General features: G+C 36.6%; 1 long non-coding RNA gene across 1 annotated transcript; it reads right to left on the bottom strand.

Moving 5' to 3' along the window:
* Window positions 1-18545: 18545 nt before the first annotated feature.
* On the bottom strand, window positions 18546-21596 carry LOC110777500 (uncharacterized). The gene is made up of 5 exons (XR_008920961.1): window positions 21368-21596; window positions 19864-19961; window positions 19474-19568; window positions 19308-19394; window positions 18546-18847 (listed from the first exon to the last, which is right to left on the bottom strand). It is a non-coding gene; the product is annotated as an uncharacterized lncRNA (long non-coding RNA).
* Between the last annotated feature and the right edge of the window lie 1793 nt (window positions 21597-23389).

A 23389-nucleotide genomic window follows, 5' to 3' on the forward strand; every position in this document is an offset into this window, starting at 1 on the left:
TCTTCGTGCCTCCCCTGTTTCGTTCCCCCTCCCCTGTTTTGTTCGTGTCTGTTCCCAGCAAAACCAAAAATAATTTTTGGTTTTGATCTTTATCCCCCTTAAAACCCACAAAATTAAATTGGGCCAAATTAATTTGGGCCTTGGGTAAGAAACCAACTTATGATTTCAGATTTTCCTAATTTATTAGTTTCATGTTTTAATTTATTTCTATGATATAAAAATTTGCTAATAAAATTATTTAATATTTTTCAGGTTTAATTATCGAATTTAATAAAATAAATTTCTAAGCTTTACTTAACAAAAACCGAATTTATATACTATTTTCATGTAAATCTATTCATATAAATATAATTTGATAAAAATTTCGTTTAATTCTATTTTCATTAAATTATGAAATTATATTAATAAAACCATTATTATAAAAATTATTATTTATAAGATGTGATTTTAAAATTATTTACCGATTTAATACTAATTTAATGATTTACTATTTTGAAAGAAATTGGACTCAGAGCTCAGGACGAACGAGCCAAAGTCGCGGAATTAAGGTAACGGCTATTGCTAGTACCCGCAATTGCCTTATCAATGCGTTTATGAAATTACAACGTTATGATTGATTTATGAACTGAATGTTTTGACATGTTTTATGAATTGCGGAAAATGAAATGTGATTTGATTGAATTATTTATTATAATATGATTGATTGAAATTCTTATAAAATGATCTTTATAAGAAACCATGAATGAAATAATGTTTATGCGATGCCATGAAAGAATTGATATATTTTTTATCCCAGGATCTAAATGATGTTTTATCATGATCTCATGATCTAAGGGATTTATGTTACTTCAACTGAAGTAAAAGGCTAAAATGTAAAATTAAACGAAACATGATAAATGAAAGTGAAAGACCTAGTCCGTTTGGCAGTATATGTTCACAGGTTACTATTCTCGGTCATGCATGTACCCATGGGGCATCCGCCCATTGAGCCAAGGCTCTCATGTTTTCGGGCCAAGGCCCCATGTTTTATGGACAGCGGTCCATCGTGGAAGACGTTCCACCATGTCATACATGCCACGGCTAGCATGTGCACCCAAAAGTTATGAATGAATTAAATAAAGGACTTTATTAAATGTTTTACATTATTCTATTCTCCCTGTGTTATTAAATAAAATGAATTGAAATGAATTTACGTTGCTAGAATAGTTCGTTACTGAGTCTTCGGCTCACCGTTTTGTTTTCTGTTTTAGGTACTGCGGGGAACGATGGAAACGATTAGTGGCGAGGAATTTCACTTTGATAATTTCCACCTAGTTTATGTTTTGAGTTTTAATAGTTTAATTAAAGATTTTTAGTAAGTTATGTACTTTTATTTTGGTATTATAAATGATTATTATATATTTTTGGAGTAATTAATAGCTTACGATTGATGTTTGCCTTGTAATTTCCAAAGGGAAGTTACGGCAGGTAATGCCCCGACCGAATTAGGTTAATTCTGCTGCTAATTATGCTTTAATAATTGAATTAGAGGTCGGGGTGTTACAGTTTGGTATCAAGAGCAAAGGTTCTGGACCATAAGTGCTGAAACTTACGGGTTTTCGCACGAATAGAATTCATTAGGATTTAATTAAGAATTTTAAGGAATGAGTTAAAAAGAATGTTTTAAAATCTTGATAAGTTAAAATGAATATGAGTTTGAGTGTAGGAACGGGATCAAAGGGTTTATTTTATGTTATTATTTCGCTTCAACCTGATAAGATATGTTATGCAGAATGTCGACCATCGATGCTATCAACGATGTTACCAACGGAGCTCGCAACGAGCATCATGTTCACAATGATAACGACATCACTCATGAAGAGTATGTCCATGTTAATGGCCACGAGGAAAGGATGGAACGGTTGGAAAATGTGAGTGCAATATTGGCCGAATTAGTCCATGATTCTCGGAAAAAGAAAGATGTTAGTGGGAACGAGAGCGCAACGATGTTCAAGAACTTTTCGTTACTCAACCCACCATCCTATGATGGCAAGCCCGATCCAGTTGAGTTCGAGGATTGGATAAGTCGCATTGATCAGTTGTTTGAAACCCTACAATGCCCTGAGAGATGTAGAGTTGATTTCGCAGTGTTTTACTTGTCGGGTCAAGCAGGATTATGGTGGAATGTTAACAAGGAACGAAAGAATGGGCCTGGATTTGGTTGGAATGAACTACAGAAGTTAATGAGAGACAAGTTTTATCCACCATCCTTGAGGAAACAAAAAGAAGATGAATTTCTACACTTGCAACAAGGAACAATGAGCGTGTTGGAATACGCAAATAAGTTTATGGAGTTGTCAAGGTTTGCGCCAGACTTGGTGTCGACAGAGCAGACCAGGATGAACCGTTTCGAACGAGGTCTGCACCTTAAGTACCAGGATAGGTTGTCCACTCATAGGTTTACTTCATACCAGGATATGGTTGATATTGCAGCTAATGTGGAGCGAGTGGTACTACTTCGAGAAGCGAAGAATGTTGGGTATAAAAGGAGAAATGATAACCAAAGCCAGGGAGGAGCAAAGAAGCCTAACCAAAGTTACCAGGGAAATCAAAGGAGGAATGATGGTAATCAAGGAAATAATAGGGGACAAGGATTTCAAGAAAGGAACAATCGGTCGCAAGGATGTGCCAAATGTGGAAAAAGGAGTCATGTTGAGAGTGAATGTCGTGTGGGCACAAATGCTTGTTACCTATGTGGAAGTCATGATCATTACGTCAGAGATTGCCCAAATCAAGTGACGTCAACCATGAGAGGACCAGTTCCAACTAACAACGATCGTGGTCGGAACAACAACGCAGGAGGTTCAAGCCGCAACCCACCCCGACCACCGCCAGCTGGAAGAGTTTTTGTGATGAGACAGGATGAGGCAGATGAGAATGATAATGTTATCACCGGTACCTTCTCTATCCATTCTTTAGCAGCCAATGTTCTTTTTTATTCTGGAGCTTCACATTCCTTTATTTCTCCATTGTTTGCAAAATGTTTAAATTTAAAACCATGTTGTGACTTTCATGCTATGAGTGTTTCTCTTCCTAGTGGAGAAATTGTGAAGTGTAGAACCATGTATAAGGATTGCCCTATCATAATAGAGAAAGTGGAGTTCCTGGCGGATTTAATAGATTTTAACCTATCTGAGTTTGATGTAATCTTGGGAATGAATTGGTTGACTAAGTATAAAGCTAACCTTAATTGTTCGAGGCAAAGTGTGACCCTTAGAACGTCAGAGGGAGATAGAGTTTCATTCCATAAGTTAGTAAGAAAACCAACGATTCAAATTGTCCATGCTTTGAGAGCACGTAAAATGATTGAGAGTGGTTTATCTGGTTATCTGTGTAGTGTTATTGACCTAAATACCTCTGGACCTTCCATTACCGACATACCTGTTGTTTGTGAATACCCACATGTTTTTCCAGAAGAAATACCTAGTATGCCCCCACCAAGAGAATTAGATTTCAGCATTGAATTAATTCCAGGATCCACCCCTATTTCTAAGGCACCATATAGAATGGCACCAGCTGAGTTACAAGAATTAAAGAAACAATTAGATGAGTTACTTGAAAAAGGATATATTCGACCTAGTGTTTCACCTTGGGGAGCCCCTGTCTTGTTTGTGAAGAAAAAGGACGAAACTATGAGGTTATGCATAGATTATCGAGAGTTAAACAAGATTACCATTAAGAATAAGTATCCTTTACCCCGTATTGATGATTTGTTTGGCCAACTTCGAGGTGCAAAAGTGTTTTCTAAGATTGATTTGAGGTCAGGTTACCATCAACTTTGAATTAAACCTGAGGATGTTCCAAAGACAGCCTTTAGAACTAGATATGGTCACTATGAGTTTGTTGTGATGCCTTTTGGGTTAACCAATGCGCCAGCTGTATTTATGGATTTGATGAACCGTATTTTTAAACCATACCTTGATAAGTTTGTAGTTGTTTTCATTGATGATATTTTGGTATATTCTAAAAGTAATGAGGAACACGAGGAGCATCTGAGAAAAGTGTTAGATATGTTGATCGAAAACCAGTTATATGCTAAATTGTCGAAATGTGAATTCTGGCTTAAGGAAATATCATTTTTAGGTCATATTATCTCTGAGAAAGGTGTATCTGTTGATCCTGAGAAAATAAAAGCAATTGTGGAATGGTCTAGACCAACTAATGTACCCGAAGTACGGAGTTTTATGGGTTTAGCTGGATACTATCGAAGATTCGTTCAAGACTTTTCTAAGGTTGCCTTACCCATAACCCGATTAGTTAGAAAGAATACCAAATTTGTGTGGAATGATGATTGTGAATGTGCATTTCAAGAGCTTAAGAAACGTCTCACCACTGCCCCTATTCTTACCCTTCCATCTGGAACTGACGGATTTGTGATTTATAGTGATGCTTCTAAGAATGGGTTAGGATGTGTCTTAATGCAAAATGGAAAAGTCATAGCTTATGCTTCACGCCAACTCAAAGTCCATGAACAAAACTACCCTACCCATGACCTCGAACTTGCAGTTGTTGTTTTCGCCCTTAAGATTTGGAGACATTATTTGTATGGAGTTTCGTGTCAAATTTTCACTGACCATAAGAGTCTTAAGTACATTTTCACCCAAAAAGAACTCAACATGAGATCGTATTATCATGTTGAACTCAAAGATTACGATCTTGATATTCAATATCATCCCGGAAAGGCTAACGTTGTTGCAGATGCATTAAATCGGAAGTCTCACTTAAATTCTATTCTAACTTTTTCCAGAGCCAACCAATATGATCTACAAAAGATGGAAATTGAGTTTATCATGAAAGGAAATCCTTGTTTGAATGTGTTGGTAATGAAGCCAACTTTGATTGATGAAATTAAGGAAGCACAATGTAAGGACTTGCAATTAGAAAGAATAAGGGGTGAAGTGGGAAATGGGAAGTCACCTGGTTTTGTCATTCAAGAAGATGGCACGTTGAGGTTTCAGGGAAGATTATGTGTGCCAAATGATGAGAAGTTGAAAAAAAGAGTTTTAGAAGAAGCTCATAGTTCACCATACTCGATCCACCCTGGAGGAGATAAGATGTATAAGGATTTAAGACAAAGGTATTGGTGGAGCAACATGAAGCAAGAAGTGGCAGAATATGTGGCTAAATGTTTGACGTGTCAGAGAATCAAGATCGAGCATCAAAGACCAGCAGGTTTGTTGCAACCTCTGGATGTGCCAGAATGGAAATGGGATTCAGTTTCAATGGATTTTATCATAGGTTTACCAAGATCAACCAAGGGAATGAATGCTATTTGGGTTATTGTTGATCGATTAACGAAGTCAGCGCATGTCTTAGCAATGAAGAGCAATTCGAGTTTAGATCAACTTGCTGAGCTATATGTGAACACTATTGTGCGATTGCATGGAGTGCCTAATTCGATTGTTTCTGATCGTGATACGAGGTATCAATCAACCTATTAGAAAGAATTGCAGAAAGCTCTTGGGACAAAACTTAACTTCAGTACTGCATTTCATCCAACGACTGATGGACAAACAGAACGTACCAATCAAATTGTCGAGGATATGTTGAGAGCATGTATTTTGGATTTTCAAGGAACCTGGGAGAAGTTTCTACCTATGGTTGAATTTCGTACAACAACAGTTATCAGGCCACCATTGGTATGGCACCGTACGAAGCTCTTTATGGAAGAAAATGTCGAACACCATTATGTTGGAGTGATATCGATGAAGCACGTGTCATAGGACCAGAATTGATTCAAGAAACTACCGACAAGATTCGTTTAATCCAATCGAGAATGAAAGCAGCACAAAGTAGACAAAAGAGTTATGCAGACCAACGAAGAAGACCACTAGAGTTTGAGGTTGGAGATCACGTGTTCTTAAAAATTTCGCCAACGAAAGGAATAATGAGATTTGGTCAAACGGGAAAGTTGAGCCCAAGATACATCGGGTCGTACGAGATACTAGAAAGAGTAGGTGCAGTAGCATATCGACTAGCTTTACCAACCGACTTGGAAAAGGTGCATAATATGTTCCACGTGTCGATGTTAAGAAAATATGTTTCTGATCCTAGCCATGTGATTACGCACGAACCCTTGTTGTTGCGAAACGACTTGACTTACGAGGAGAAACCAATTGAAATTCTTGAACGAAGAGAAAAGCGACTTAGAACCAAAGTAATTCCAATGGTTAAAGTCTTGTGGGCAAACCACTTGACATCTGAAGCTACATGGGAAGTCGAAGCGCAAATGAGATCGAAATATCCCCAGTTATTCGTTTAGAAACGATAAGATGTATGAATTCTAATCTGTAATTTGAATGACTGTGTTATAATATTATTCCGCCATGTTTGTATAGCGAATAAAACGATTAAGTATGAATTATATGATTCTATGAATGGCTAGTTCGGCTGAGCTCCAGTTTCGAGGACGAAACTTTTTCTAAGGGGGTAAGGATGTAATACCCCGAAATTTTAAACTCGATTTATTAAAATTAAAAATATTTATTAACTTGATTTCGTTTTAAATAAATTACGAATAATTGAATTTCGTTATTTTAATCGTTTTTACGATTCATTTTATACGATAAAATTATGAACGAAAATTTAATTATTTTTCGTTAACGACACTTTTATACGAATTTATTTATTTAAACTTTTCTATTTTTATAAATTTCTAAAAGTTACAATAATTTCTGAATTTTTTGACCTAATATTGTGAAATTATAAAAAAAAAATGCCTTTGGAATAGCAAGATTCCATTTTGCTTCTCTTCCCTTGCTTCCCACATACAAAACAAGGAGCATTTTTTTCCCCCTTTCCTCTCAATTCAGTCCAAATGCAGATGCTTGGACCCCAAGTACACTCCCTTGTTCATCACACTTCCCATATACAAATTCAAAAAATTAAGGTGAAATTTCAACAACAAACAAAACACAATTTCAATTTCAATCTCAAAAACCAAATTCAATTTCAATTTTCCTCCTCTTTTTGTTCCCTGATTCGGACCAACCACCACCACCACCAACGACCACCACCGAAAGCACCAAACCACTCTTCATTCCCCTCCTATCTCGACCACCAGCGCGCCGCCCAACCACCACTGCCCCCACTGTCTATCTCCGTTCACCACCGCAATCACCACCGCACCACCCTCGCCTCCCTGCTCTCCTTTTTACACGCACTCCCCTGCCTCCTTCTTTCTTTCTCCCCCTCGCCGCACCACCATGCCGCAACCACCAACCCCAACCACTCTCGCTGCCACCCTCAATCACCGAGCTTCTCCAACCACCTCTCACATCCACCACCGCCACCCCTGCACCCTCGTCTTCTCCCTCGCACTCCCCTCTCTTTTTCCAGTTTCCGCGCCGCCCTCATCCACCATCTCCCTCGCAGCCCTGCCTTGCTGAACCACCGGCGCAACCCCGCCTCGCCGCCCAGCCAGCCACCACCTCCCTTCCTCCCTCCTTCCTTTCCCCTGCCCCTCTTCGTGCCTCCCCTGTTTCGTTCCCCCTCCCCTGTTTCGTTCGTGTCTGTTCCCAGCAAAACCAAAAATAATTTTTGGTTTTGATCTTTATCCCCCTTAAAGCCCACAAAATTCAATTGGGCCAAATTAATTTGGGCCTTGGGTAAGAAACCAACTTATGATTTCAGATTTTCCTAATTTATTAGTTTCATGTTTTAATTTATTTCTATGATATAAAAATTTACTAATAAAATTATTTAATATTTTTCAGGTTTAATTATCGAATTTAATAAAATAAATTTCTAAGCTTTACTTAACAAAAACCGAATTTATATACTATTTTCATGTAAATCGATTCATATAAATATAGTTTGATAAAAATTTCGTTTAATTCTATTTTCATTAAATTATGAAATTATATTAGTAAAACCATTATTATAAAAATTATTATTTATAAGATGTGATTTTAAAATTATTTACCGATTTAATACTAATTTAATGATTAACTATTTTGAAAGAAATTGGACATGGAGCTCAGGACGAACGAGCCAACGAAAATCCTTAGCAAAGTCGCGGAATTAAGGTGACGGCTATTGCTAGTACCCGCAATTCCCTTATAAATGCGTTTATGAAATTACAACGTTATGATTGATTTATGAACTGAATGTTTTGACATGTTTTATGAATTGCGGAAAATGAAATGTGATTTGATTGAATTATTTATTATAATATGATTGATTGAAATTCTTATAAAATGATCTTTATAAGAAACCATGAATGAAATGATGTTTATGCGATGCCATGAAAGAATTGATATATTTTTGATCCCAGGATCTAAATGATGTTTTATCATGATCTCATGATCTAAAGGATTTATGTTACTTCAACTGAAGTAAAAGGCTAAAATGTAAAATTAAACGAAACATGATAAATGAAAGTGAAAGACCTAGTCCGTTTGGCAGTATATGTTCACAGGTTACTATTCTCGGTCATGCATGTACCCATGGGGCATCCGCCCATTGAGCCAAGGTTCTCATGTTTTCGGGCCAAGGCCCCATGTTTTATGGACAGCGGTCCATCGTGGAAGACGTTCCACCATGTCATACTTGCCACAGCTAGCATGTGCACCCAAAAGTTATGAATGAATTAAATAAAGGAATTTATTAAATGTTTTACATTATTCTATTCTCCCTCTGTTATTAAATAAAATGAATTGAAATGAATTTATGTTGCTAGAAAAGTTCGTTACTGAGTCTTCGGCTCACCGTTTTGTTTTCTGTTTTAGGTACTGCGGGGAACGATGGAAACGATTAGTGGCGAGGAATTTCACTTTGATAATTTCCACCTAGTTTATGTTTTGAGTTTTAATAGTTTAATTAAAGATTTTTAGTAAGTTATGTACTTTTATTTTGGTATTATAAATGATTATTATATATTTTTGGAGTAATTAATAGCTTACGATTGATGTTTGCCTTGTAATTTCCAAAGGGAAGTTACGGCAGGTAATGCCCCGACCGAATTAGGTTAATTCCGCTGCTAATTATGCTTTAATATTTGAATTAGAGGTCGGGGTGTTACGGAAATATTGCCGGAAACGGAAATATTGTCAGAATCGGAAATATTATCGGAATCGGAAAATAATTCCGGAAACGGAAATATTAAATATTTGTTCGAAACGGAAATTAATTCCGGAATCGGAAATATTAAATATTGTTCGTATCGGAAATGAATTCCGGAATCGGGAATTTAATCGGAAGCGCATCGTACGAATTAGCATCGGACGAGGCTTGCTGGACGAAGCCCAGCACGAAGCCAGGCCCGCGCCCAGCAAGCCAAGCGCCTAACACGAAAGGCCACAACCTTGCCAGGCCCAGCGCAAGGCCAGGCCCAGCAAGGCTGCAGGCGCGCGCGGGTTGTATGCTCGTGGGCTGCGAGGCAGCGCGGGCTGCATGCTCGCGAGCTGCGAGGCAGCGCTCACGCGTGTAGGCCGCAAGCCCTGCGCGGTGCGTGCTTCCCTCGTAGTCGTGCAACGCTCGTGTTCGTAACGAATCCTAATCCTATTGGAATTCGTGCATTGATTAAATCCTAATCCTAAAAGATTAAATTTATTATTTAGAGTTCTAATAGGATTCTAATTAATAAATCCATTTCCTAGTAGGATTATAATTCCTTTCCATAAACTCTATAAATATAGGCCTAGGGTCACATATTTAACAGGAGAAATTGAAGTATTCTAAAGGTAAGATTTTGAAGCAAAAATCAGCCAAACACTTGCAACCTATTAGCCGAAAATCCTAGCAACCTTAAGGGCGATTCTAGTTGGTCAAGCTTAAGGCGGATCCGGACGTGCTGTGGACTATCTACGGAGGGACGACACTTGGAGTCCTAAATACTTGTTCTTGTTCGGTTCGGGCGCAGCTAGGAAGGGCACGCTACAAAGTGTATGCATCCTAGACTAATTATATGATTATGTGCAATTAATATGATTCCTGGCATTAAGGTTTTTCCGCATGATTTATGTTGTTCATATGTATCATAACCTAACAGTGGTATCACGAGCCTCTTATTATTTGCATAATCTATAAATTGCTTAACATGGTTAAATTTTACAAATTTGCAAAGAATTAAAAGGGGTGATTAATTTTCGTAATTGTTAATTAATTGCAAATTGCGTTTATTTAATTATATGTACGCAGTTTTTCGGCAGGTTCTTCGTTACTCAACCAAATCGAGTGATTTTTGTGTCAATTCCGCATGTAAAAGGCATTCTAAAATTTTGACAAAAATACATTTTTTCGGCCGAACCCAGAATTCCCAAATTCGAACCCTAACTATGACGTTTCGGAGGTTTTAGTTTTTCGAACGCAAAAGTTTGTAATTTTAAGATGTTAAATTGAATATTTGCGATTCTTGTTGTTAAATCTTGAATATTTGATTGAGCTACTGTATATGTTTAACAATTTTGAATGCCTAAGCTTGTTAATTATACAACCTAATTTGTAATTGTAATTAATTTGTTGAAATTCGAAGAATTTAGAATTTGATTTGATTTTCATAATTAATTGACAATTTAATTAGGTATCAATGATTAAAAACCACCATAAAAATTGTTAATTTGTGATAAATTTTAAATTTTTATGACCTAGATTTGAATCCATATTAATCGAAAATTAATTGATTAATAAATTTTCGATTTTTCGCCCTAAAATTATGAAATTAATATGATTTATTAATTTATCGTTAATTTTAAATTAAAAATTTTAAATTTTTTATGAAAATCGCTCATACATGTTGCACACACAAAGCAATGGTCGCTATGTGTTACCCTTAAGGGGTGTTGTATAGTGCGGGCACGCGACGACGAGCAAGGGAGCTCGTCTCCCGTGCAGTACGAATGCAGCGAGCAACATAGCATGGCGCGCGCGAGAGGCATTGGAGTTGGCTGTGTGTGCTGTGCGATGGGCGGTGGGCAAAGGGCAAAGCATGGGCGAGCAGTCGCGTTTGGGCAGCGAGCGTGCTGCGCCACAACGCGCACTGCCTCGCGCGAGTGAGCGATGGGTCGCGCCTTGAGCGATGCCTCGCCAAGGGCTGCTGCGATGCGATGCGGGCGAGCAGGTTGCGCGCAAGCGTGGCTTGGCTTGTTGCGTTTGCGCGTGGCTACTGCCACTCGTACACTCGATGGGGCTTGGGCGCAAGCCCAAGTGCCTCGTCTTGTTACGATTGACGCGTTTTAATTTTAATTTTGAATTTTCAGTTCGGAAACGATTTTAATTAATTTTAAAATTCGTAATTTAAATTGTTTTCTCGGAATTTAATTTTGAATATTATAATTATTATGAATTTTAATTTATACTAATTATTTTACTAAAATTAAAACCTTGAATTAATTTAAATTCATTTAATTCAACTGAAAATAAATTAAATGGATTCGATTATAATTTTATATGAGCTTTAAATTTTAATTAAACTTGTATGTTTCCGGTTAGACTAGAAATACATTTTTATGTTTAAAATTAGTAAAGCATATAAAGTTATTGGTTTAAGTGGGAGCAATTTTAGTTATAAACTCTTGATTAGGTCTACAATCCTTTAAGGTTAAAACAACTTGATTAGAATTAATAAGGACTGAATAATTGGTAGATTATTGGTGCCCTTGATTAATTGCTGCAAATATTTATGTGATGCATTACAATGTGTTTTACTAACCAACTATGTGTGCCATTCATGATAATGAATGGGTGAATGGTATATATTGTATATGTACTGTTTTGCAGGTTAATGAAAGTGACTAGTATGGCCCAAATAGGATAGAAAATATGGTCTGCGTACCATTAATTTGAATGTAATATTGGTCTAAAGTACCAAATTTTATTGCTTTTAAATATGGTCTGCGTACCATCAAATAGTTGTAATTAGTTTAACGGATATTTCATGAAATGCCCCCGAATTTTGCCATAATTCACCAAACGCCCATCAAGTTTCAATAATTCATAAAATACCCCTCACAATTCGTACAAATACCCAACATACCCTTACTAATAACGGACCGTTAGTTTGCCGTTAGCCAAGTTTCCAATTCACCCAAATGCCCCTATTCTGAAACTTATTTCACCAAATGCCCCTATTGTGAAACTTATTTCACCAAATGCCCCAAACTTAAATATAGCTATTTTGATGTTTCAGCGACTAGTTTTTGTGTTTGAAAGGTAGTTGTTAGTCACGGTTGACTATAAAAGCCCCTTTGCTGAATGGTTCTTGTAAGTTAGATGTTATTTTGATTTGATTTGCTAATTTCATAAGATTTTTGTCATGAGTTTTCTTTCAAAATCATCATCCACACCCAATGATCGAGTCCACATATATTAGAGTACCTACCAAATTTTGTTATTGTGGTAGGAAATTTGTCATTCGAAGCTCTGATACAACACTCAATCCATAAAGGTTATACTACAAGTGTGATCCTTGAAACAATCTGAGATGGTGCAAGGGAGTAGTTGAGCAAGAAAACAAGGGGCAACAACACGAAGGAAAATGCGGGGGAAGCTTAGACGAAGGAGAAAGTATTGAAAACAGGCGAAACAGTAAGATGCAAGAAGAATTGAAGTAAATGAAGAAGAAGCTTAAACAACAACAAAAAGTAGTCAAAGTTGTAATACTAATGGGGATATTGATGTTTGTAATTTTACTGTTTGTAATCATGAAGTAAACACAAGTAATGAGAAACAAATTCACATTTCATAAATAATTGATGTTGCATAATCTGCACAAAATACCAAACTGGGAAGCATTTCTGTTTTTAGCTTCACTTACAAAACATCTTTGCACCAACTACATTTAATGTTATTTTCTACTCAATGAATATGTGCAAGATCAAAACAAATTTTCAAAAAACTACCCCAAAAAGCATTAGCAGCTATCCAGAAGAGCTTGTGGAACACCACTTCAACCTCCATTCCTACCACAATAACAAAATTTGTTAGGTACCCTAATATATGTGGACTCATTGGGTGTGGAAGATGATTTTGAAAGAAAACTCATGACACAAATCTTATGAAATTAGCAGAGTAAAGTAAAATAACATCTAAAATACAAGAACCATTCAGCAAAGGGGTTTTATAGCCAACCATGACCAAGAACCAGTTTTCAAACACAAAAACTAGCCGTCGGAACATCAGAATAGCTATATTTAAATTTGGGGCATTTGGTGAAATAAGTTTCATAATAGGGGCATTTGGTGAAATAAGTTTCAGAATAGGGGCATTTGGGTGAATTGGAAACTTGGCTAACGGCGGACTAACGGCCCGTTATTAGAAAGGGTATGTTGAGTATTTATACGAATTGTGAGGGGTATTTTATGAATTATTGAAACTTGATGGGCGTTTGGTGAATTTTGGCAAAACTCGAGGGCATTTCATGAAATTTCCGTTAGTTTAATATAGCTGATCCTATTTGAAGAAAATGGCGCTCCCATGGTGAAATTCAAGACGGAGTTTCCAATCCATTTTCAAGACGGACTTTGAAGTCAAAGCTTCAAGATGAAGTCGGGCCATACTAGATCACATTTATCTTATGCATGTTTTAAGGTATTTATTGCTTTAAATATGTCTTAAAATGCATGAGATCAAAAGCTTGATTATGTTGCATGATTAAGGATTTTAGTTCACTTAAAATCTAACCAACATAGTAAGAGCCTTAAGTTCCAAACTTAAAAATTGAGTTAAAAGGTGCCATGCCAAAATATACACTTGCTTGGATATCCTTTACATCAATCTAGTAATAGTTTTCGCTCAGCGAGGTGTTACTTATTGGTCCTAAAGGGGCAAGGTACACAAATAATTGTGAGTACATGTTAGTTTTGGTGAAACTCAACGATATAAGTAAGGAGTCCTTTTATGTCGTGGCAAAATCGATAGGTTTACCTAATAAGTTCTTAGACGTACCTATCAACCAAGAGTAGTTTCTAGACTATTAGCAAAAGGCTTTTTCTTACCTAAAAGATTTTAGAATTGAGTGTAAATACATAATGTGCTTAATTCTTCAATGGTTTTTAGGATCTTGGAATCATTTTATTCACACCTGCCGGAACACATAACTTGAATAAAATTCTTAATGAACATTAAATTATGCATGTATGCTAGAATTTAAGTTTATTGAGAGAAACTGTGAATGATTATTAATTTGTTTATTCTTTTACAATTGTAGTTTTAAACTATGGCAAACAACAATTCATTCAACATTCGATCAGTTCTCGAAAAGGAAAAGTTGAATGGGAAAAACTTCCTTGACTGGAAAAGGAACATGCAAATAGTTCTTTTGCAGGAAGAAAATGATTATGTCCTGGAAGAGGCGATGCCCAAAGCCGCAGGTGAAGGGGTCACTCAGGCAGCCCTCAATCGTTAAATTGATGCCAACAAGGATGTGAAATGTCTAATGCTTGCAACCATGAGTGTAGATCTACAGAAAACGTTCATCAACTCAGATGCTTTCACGATCATCAGTGACTTACATAACATGTTCCAAGATCTGGCTCGAGTCGAAAGATTCGAGACTCATAGGCAAATTCTTGAGACCAAGCTTAAGAAAGGCGAGCCCGTAAGTCCACATGTTTTCAAAATGATTGGACTCATTGAGAATATGAGTCGGATGGATCAGAAATTCTCTCAGGAAATGGCTGTAGACACCATCCTCCATTCTCTTCACATCGGGTGTGATCAGTTCAAGCTGAACTACATTATGAATAGTCTGGACAAAATGCTCACTGAGCTTCCCTGTATGCTGAAGACCGCTGAAATGACGCTCAAAAGTGATAAGCAAGATGTTCTTATGGTGCGTGGGGGCAAGTTCAAGAAATCTGGAAAGAAGAGGAATGCTAAGAAGGGTGGCAACAAGGCCAGCCAGACTAAGCAGCCAGGCGGCACCAAATGTGAAAAGAAGAAGGTGAGCCAACCCACTTCTGAATCTGAATGCTTCTATTGCAAGAAGAAGGGGCATTGGAAAAGAGATTGTATAGCCGGAAACGGAAATATTGTCAGAATCGGAAATATTATCGGAATCGGAAAATAATTCCGGAAACGGAAATATTAAATATTTGTTCAAAACGGAAATTAATTCCGGAATCGGAAATGTTAAATATTGTTCGTATCGGAAATGAATTTCGGAATCGGGAATTTAATCGGAAGCGCATCGTACGAATTAGCATCGGACGAGACTTGCTAGACGAAGGCCCAGCACGAAGCGATGCCCTCGTCCAGCAAGCCCAAGCGCCCAACACACACGCTGCCAAAGCCTCGCCAGGCCCAGCGCAAGGTCAGGCCCAACAAGGCATGGCGCGCGCGCTCGGGGGCTGCGAGCTACGCATGCTCGTGTGGGCCGCAAGGCCTGCGCGGGTCGTGTGGTAGGCTCGTGGTCGTACGACGTTTGTGTTCGATACGAATCCTAAAACTATTAGAATTCGTTCTATGATTAAATTCTAATCCTAATAGATAGAATTAGTTTAAATAGAGTTTTAATTGAATTCTAAATTAAACTAATTGGTATCCTAATAGGATTCTAAATCCTTTTCCATGACTCTATAAATATGTGCCTAGGTTCACAATTTATGGACACACGAATTCAAGTATTCAAAGGTAAGATTTTCAAGCAAAAATCAGCCAAACACTTGCCCTATTTAGCCGAAAATTCTAAGTACCTTAAGGGCGATTCTAGTTGGTCAATCTTAAGGCGGATCCGGACATGCTGTGGAATTTCTACGGAGGGACGACACTTGGAGTCCTAAAGACTTGTTCTTGTTCGGTTCGGGCGCAGCTAGGGAGGGCACGCTATAAAGTGTATGCATCCTAGACTAATTATATGATTATGTGCAATTAATATGATTCTTGGCATTAAGGTTTTTCCGCATGATTTATGTTGTTCATATGTATCATAACCTAACAATTCTCCCTTAAACACAATGGGAATAAAGAATATGATTTTCAATGTAATTGATGTATATAATTATGAGGGCCTAGCCTCATATTTATAGGGTAGGAAATAAGGAATTTGAGTCTTACTAGAAATAGAATTACCAATCCTACTAGGATTGAAATTCTTATTCAATTAGAATTCCAACATTAATTAAACTCTTAATAAAACCAATTCTAGTAGGACTAGGAATACTTAATCCAAGGTTACTTGGGAATTAAGCAATCGGACCTTTCTTGGAGCCCAAGACGAAACAACCCAACGCAGCCACAAAGGGCCACATTAGTGTGTGTTTGCCTCGGCCCAGCCGAAGGCCCAGCGCGATGTGGCCTTACCTCGGCGGGCCTGCAGTGTATTGCTTGCTGGCTGGGCGCGACCCATGAGTTGTTGCCTTGCCCGGTTGCTTGGAGCAGCCCATGGAGCTGCTGCATTGGTTATTGGCTTGGCGCGACCCATTGATGCTGATGCCTTGCTAGCTTGCTAGGCGCGGTCCTTTAGCGCTGCTGCCTTGCTCGCTTGCTTGTAAAGCGATGGGTCGGCTCGCTTGTCGACTTGTCGCTCGTCGAGCTTCCGATTTTTTTTCCGATTCCGGAATCTATTTCCGTTTCGAACAAATATTTACATTTTCGTTAATATTTCCGATTCCGGAAATAATTGCCTTTTCCGACAATATTTCCGATTCCGGTAATATTTCCTTTTCCGACAATATTTCTATTTCCGATAATATTTTCCAATACGAACCATATTTCCGTTTCCGGTAACATCTACGACTTGGATAATATTTATATTTCCGTCATGAACCATATTTCCGTTTCCAGCAATATCATCATTTCCAGAGTATTCTTTATTTTGCCTTTTGACGATTTCAGCTCCCACTGGAACCGAGATTCGTCGTTTTCGAATGTTCATAAATGGAGTACTTAATGAATAATATATTCACTTAAATATTTGATCCGTTCACGTACTATTTGTGTGACCCTACGGGCTCAGTCAAGAGTAAGTTGTGGATTAATATTATTAATTCCACTTGAACGTAACGGAAGCGGCCTCTAGCTAGGGATTCAGTCCACTTGATCTCACCGAATTATTAACTTGCTAATTAATATTGAACCGCATTTATTAGACTTAGCATTAAATGCATTAAATGCAAACTTGGACCAAGAGCATTATTTCCTTCAGTCAATACCATATTTTTGTGTAAAACCCCTGGCAACCAATATGGCTTTATACCTTTCAAGGGAACCATCTGCATTCTTCTTGATTATATACACCCCTTTACAGCCAATGACTTTCTTTCCCTTTGGAAGTAAAACAAAATCCCAAGTGTGATTATCGTCTAAGGCAGTGATTTCCTTCTCCATAACATCTAACCAGTTAGTATTTGTAGCAGCTTTTTTGTAAGAAGTTGGTTAAATATGACTCAAATGAGCAGCAATTAGAACCTTATTTTATCAGGAAGACTATCATATGCAATAAGGTTGCGCCAATGTTTGACAGGTTTAGGGCAAACAAAGTCCTTAAGATGAGTTGGAGGTTTGGAGACTCTTGTAGATTTTCTGTAAGGTTGATCACAAGGAGAATAGGATTTAGTAGAAATAGTTGTAGGAACTGGAGATGAGGAGGTAGGAGATAATGGTGGTTCTTTTGTATCCACAGAAGAGTCGGAAAGAGTTTCTGTATGAGAATCTAAATGAAGGTGTGACAAGTGGTAAGAAAAAATTGATTGGAATAGGCTGATTTGGGAGTGGAAGAATAATGAAAAGGAAAGTGATGTTCATGGAAAACAAGATCTCTTCATGTAACAAGTTTGTTACCAGATAGATTTAAGACCTTCTAAGACTTTTGAGTTGAAGGATAGCCAATGAAAACACAAGGATCTGCTCTTGGATGAAACTTTGACCTTTGAACTTTAGATGTAGTGATATAGCATAGGCAACCAAAACTTTTCAAGTGAGAAAGATTGGGTTTGGTTTTGAACAATTTTTCATAAGAAGTAGAGAAACTGATACTTTTCAAAGACATTATATTGATTACGTAAGTTGTAGTGAGTATACACGCACTTCAGTACTTGTCAGGAAGTTTAGATTGAAAAGATAAGGCTCTAGTTGTCTCAAGTAGATGTTTGTCACTACTAAAAAAATAGGTTTATAGAGCTGTTAAAATAGACTATATAAAGCGCCTTAGAGGCGCTCTCCGGCTCAACGCTTTATAAAGTTTATAAAACGGTTGGAAGAAGCGCTTTATATGTCTGATCATATATGACGTTGGTTTGAGAAAGGCGCTCTATATACCCTTCTTAAAATCAATTAATTGAGAAGGAATATAGAGCGCTTGCCATAGATAACTGTTAAATAAGCATTAACATACGTAACTGTCAAGGTAGATAGGCGCTTTATATGGTGCCCTGTTTCAATTAGCATAGAGAGCACCTGTTACAGAACCGGCCTATATCCCCTGCTTATTTTTAAAAAAAAATTATAAAATTACCGTAATTTATAATATTATAAAAATTACGGTAATTTTTAATATTATATAAATATTTGGGGATACTATCATCCTGCACCAAAAATAAATAGATGCAATCGATCACATCCAATCAATCTACCAAAAGGCAACATATTTCATATACGAAGTATAAAAAAAAATTATGTCCAAATCCTTTCATTCAATAGTAAAATCTTATCATTCATTGACAAAATGATCTATATAAGGTATAGTACAACCAAAAGAAAATTAAATACCTATCTAATGTCAAAAAAAAGAAAGTACAAAAATAGTTTGTTAACCCATATCATCATCTTCATCGTTAGTTGGCTGGTGATATCCGGTAACATATGAGATCCACCTATCCCTTAGCTCGTCAATCAGTTTTTGAGAATACGTGGGAGGACATTTATTAAAATACTACAAAACAAGGTAAATATAAGTTAATATACAATATTAGTCATAATTTAGAAGCTAAATCTACAATGTGAAGTTTTAGAAGCTTTGTTGTGTACGAACCACTAAGACATGGACCGACGTTATAGGAAAATAGGCTTTCCAGACCGTACTGCGTTTCAGCCAAGTAGCTTATTTGTAAACAAACTTTACATTGACAGTAATAAGAACAAGTAAGCTAGTACGAGTGCTAAAATTAAAGGATAGGTCTGATTAAAAAATGGGATAAATTATAGTCTCAACAAAGCTTTTGATGAAATCTACCAACATATTAAGGAATCCCAGTCAACTCATATGTGAAGTACCAAATAATTCTTTTGATTTCCACAATAATTAACTCTGGATTAAATTGAAGAAAAGAAGTGAAATCAATCAAGGTTTCCTATTGGTATCAAGTGACTGAATCAAGCATAAAGTGGCCTACCTTTTGAATTTGGCTTTGATTTTCTCTTCGTGCCAGCTCCTCCAAACCAATCTCCTTTCCCTTGATTAGGTCTTGGGTGGCTTTAATCTATATAACATTCCAAGTCAAGTCATATATGCTGATAGAACCACCGCTGAAATAATAAAATAAATAGATTACGGCTTACCTCATTTACTGAAGCATCGAAACATGCAGCAAGCATATAGGTACAACTATCAGAAATCCCAAACCTTTTCTGATTGCATAAGGTCCAAAAGTTCTCTGCAAACAGCAGCATTGAAAAATGGTATTAAGGACGTATATGGTTTCTTTATTTTTCAGAGTTAGAATTCACATGATCTTTGTATTAAATTACATGTTTATCATAACTAGATATTTAAAGCACAATTTGAGAGGGGAGGGGGGGGGGGAGACAAACTTCCTGCATCTCTTCCTAGTTCCTAGGACCATAGAGCTGCAGACCTGCAATTGATAGGCACACAGCCTCGCAGAAAGGAAAAGTTCACACAGAGACGATTGAACCAATTGATTAAAGGTTTCAGGTGATCAGTTTTACCTCTTAAAATGCACGTAGAGGAAGTCTACTTGAGTGGAGAGGCTCTCCTAGCTTCATATCCTAACAAAACCATGTCTTGGAACATTATCAAAGGAAGTCTGCAGATACCAAATACAAGTAATTGTAGATCTTTACTAATATTTTAAAAATTCAAAACTGAGAAATTTATGTCAAAAAGCATTTAACTCGCCACAGACTATTCCCTAATTCTTTCTCTATACAACTAACAAGGCCCCTCAGCCTATTACCTATCCCGTCGTCCAAGCTAGTAATATATACATATATATTATGATCACACGAGGTATTAAAATTACAACTCTAGAGGATCAAATAGGTCGTGTAGAACATTTAATCACTACAACTACAAGAGAAGATATCCAGGATAATCTGCAACATAAATTTGCAAAAACCAATACAAAGAGAACAAGGCTGCAAACAGTAAGAAATAGTGCAAATAGAATATCACTCTATATCAGACAAATACAATCTTACACAGGTCATAATAGTAATAGATTAAGTGTAGAAAGGACAACCAATTTGAGTGAAAAATATTTACATCAATCACACTATCCAAAGCCAATGCAAACAATGTAGACATAAACCCTTACCTGAACAATTAACAGAACAATTGTATTTGTATTGATAATCAATATACATATGCTTTATAATATAATAATGTTCTCATCTGTATCATCTCATACTCCCTCTCAAATTTCCCTTAACCAGCAGAAAACATGATAGGGGCAAAATTAATAAAATAAAGTCGAACGATACAATGATAAATCAAACAACGAGAAAAATAAAAGCATGTAACCAACATTATCAGTACAAACAAGTACTCATACAATCAACCGATTTAGAAGCCAATATTAGAGGCGGTGTTAAAGCAACAAGTGCATATTCATCTCTTATGACAACATATATAAGCAAATATAGAACTTCTTTTACCAGTTATGCTGACTTTAAAAACTTAGCAATTTAATAAAGAGCCATATCTGAACCTTCTACACAAAGATGGGTCTGATTGGATGCATTTGTAAGATAAAGTTAAAAATTGACTTGATGTAAAAGTTATTTACATATTACAGTACAGTTAAGTGTCTCAAATAAGTAAAAATTTACACCCTAAATGATACCTTATATAAATTAAAACTTATGTTGTCAGCTTGAAAGAATTGTACCATACACGCCTATTTACCACTCCAAACAATTATGTTATTATGGCTACTCACTGGTGCACTCCATAGTGATGGAAATCAAACCCATTTCAGCTATTGTATACCTGGCTTCAGTTTGGAATCTTGCTGACACAAACTGAATAGAAAAAGTAAGCGTCTCTCATCATGTAAAATTTCCCAAATTAATCATTGTTGATTGAAGTGAACACAAAAATAACGAAAATTCCATCAAACTCCAGCAGATCAACGCGAAAAATCAAAGGGACGACAAAACAAAACCTTAATGTTGAGAGGATAAATTACTAGAACAAATTAAGGATGCTAACCTCAAAATTCGGAGTTGGAGCGTCGCATGCGGCGAGGGTACAACCTTGAGATCGGTGGTCGCATTTTAGGTTTTGCGGGAGATTGCAGCGGTGGTCGCAATTTGTGAGTAGTTGTGATTTCCAAATGAAAAATTAACAGGAGAAGAGAAGGATTTCCGGGTAAAAAAATGGCACAAATAGCTATTGTTTGCAAGATAAAACAAAAAATTAACAGAGATAAACGAATTGTCATTGTTGGTAATCGTTCCAGCTATCTATTAGCTTTAACTATTTTTTTATTGGTATACGAAAGAGGTTGTCTACATGGCTGGTAACCAGCGAAATAAGCACCCCATACCCACTTTAAAAATTAAAAATAATTGGAAACATGGCCCACCTTCAAATAAATGTGTAAAAGTGTTATGAACTTGTTATATACTGTCATTTCTAATATAAATACGGAGTATTGTCATTGTTGTATATATACTGTCATTGTTGTATTAAAATACTGTCACAATCACCCAAAAAAAGGAAATTTTGTATACAACTGTAATGAAATATAAAAAGTAAAGAGACATTTAAATGATTGGATAAAAGTGTTGCATATTAAATGAATGGGTAAAAGTATGTATACAAGTGTTATATAAGTTTTGTCATCGTTTGCATAAATACTGTCATTGTTGTATTAAAATATTGTCATTGTTGTACTAATTACTGTCATTTTTGCTCATATGTAGTACTTTGTTTGACTTTTCAACTCATGAGATGAAATTACCATTTTACCCCGGGTATGGAGTAATTGTGCCGCTGGTTACCAGCGATGTAGCCTCCCTCGTATACGAAACAGTTAACTTACTTAACCTCTCTAAATTCTTTCCACCATGAAACTATCATCATAGATAGGCGCTCTATAAAATACTACAAAGCGCTTAACACACTTGACCGCTCTATATCCAACATTTCTTATTCCAATTTTTGTAGTAGTGTGTGTTTCCTTTCCACAACACCATCTTGCTGAGGTGTGTGACTGCAACTTGTCTGTCCTAAAATACCTTTGTTAAGGAACAAGTCCTTTTTTCCTCCCTCAGTTAGAAGCATTGTCGTTTGATCTAACTTGTTTAACAATGAAGCCAATCTGGTTCTCAACATAAAGTAAAAATTGAGTCATGTATAATCTGAACTGAGTTTGTTTTATTTCTCATAAGATGTGTCCAAGTCATTCTAGCTAGTGTAATCATCAACAATTGTAAGAAACTGATTATACCCAGGTGAATCAAAAACAGAATATGGCACCCATATATCAATATGCAGCAATTCAAAAGGCTTGGTTGTCTTGATACAACTAGTTGAAAAAAGAAATCCAGTTTGTTTGGCTAGAGGACACATGTGATAAAATGATTCAGCTAAACAACCATGTACATCAACACCTTTTAGGCTTTTTATTTGGCCAAAAGACATATGCCCTTGTAGAAATTTAAGGACGACGAGTCAATCCACCTTGTCGTACGCTTTTGACATATCTAACTTGGCCACTGCCATATGAGCATATTTCCTTGAATTAACAAGGTGAAGAAGTTCGTGACTTAACAACACATTATCTTCCATATAACGTCCCGGGATAAAAACATATTAGAAGATGGAAATTAAGCTAGGTAGGACCTTCTTCATTCTATTTACCATACATTTGAAATACATTTGTGGATAGTATTAAAAGACTGGTTGGTCGATAATGAGAGGCCGACTCCGGACTTGCATTCTTTGGGATCATGGTTAATAACGATTGATTCCACTAGAGAAAGCCCGTATCAAAAAAACCGTATCCAAGTAAGAAATACTTCGCAAATTTTTGGCTATACCCGGGTACAGCCAAAGCTGGCTGTACCCCCATCCAAAACGACGTCGTTTTGTGTTGTTTAAAATGAACATTAATATACTGGTACAAAAATGAACATTTACTATTTCGGAAATGAACATTTATTTATTTATTTGGAATGAACATTTACTATTTTGGAAATGAACATTTATTGATTTATTTGGAAATAA

Source organism: Spinacia oleracea, chromosome 5, assembly GCF_020520425.1.
Source record: "Spinacia oleracea cultivar Varoflay chromosome 5, BTI_SOV_V1, whole genome shotgun sequence".
NCBI lineage: Eukaryota > Viridiplantae > Streptophyta > Magnoliopsida > Caryophyllales > Amaranthaceae > Spinacia > Spinacia oleracea.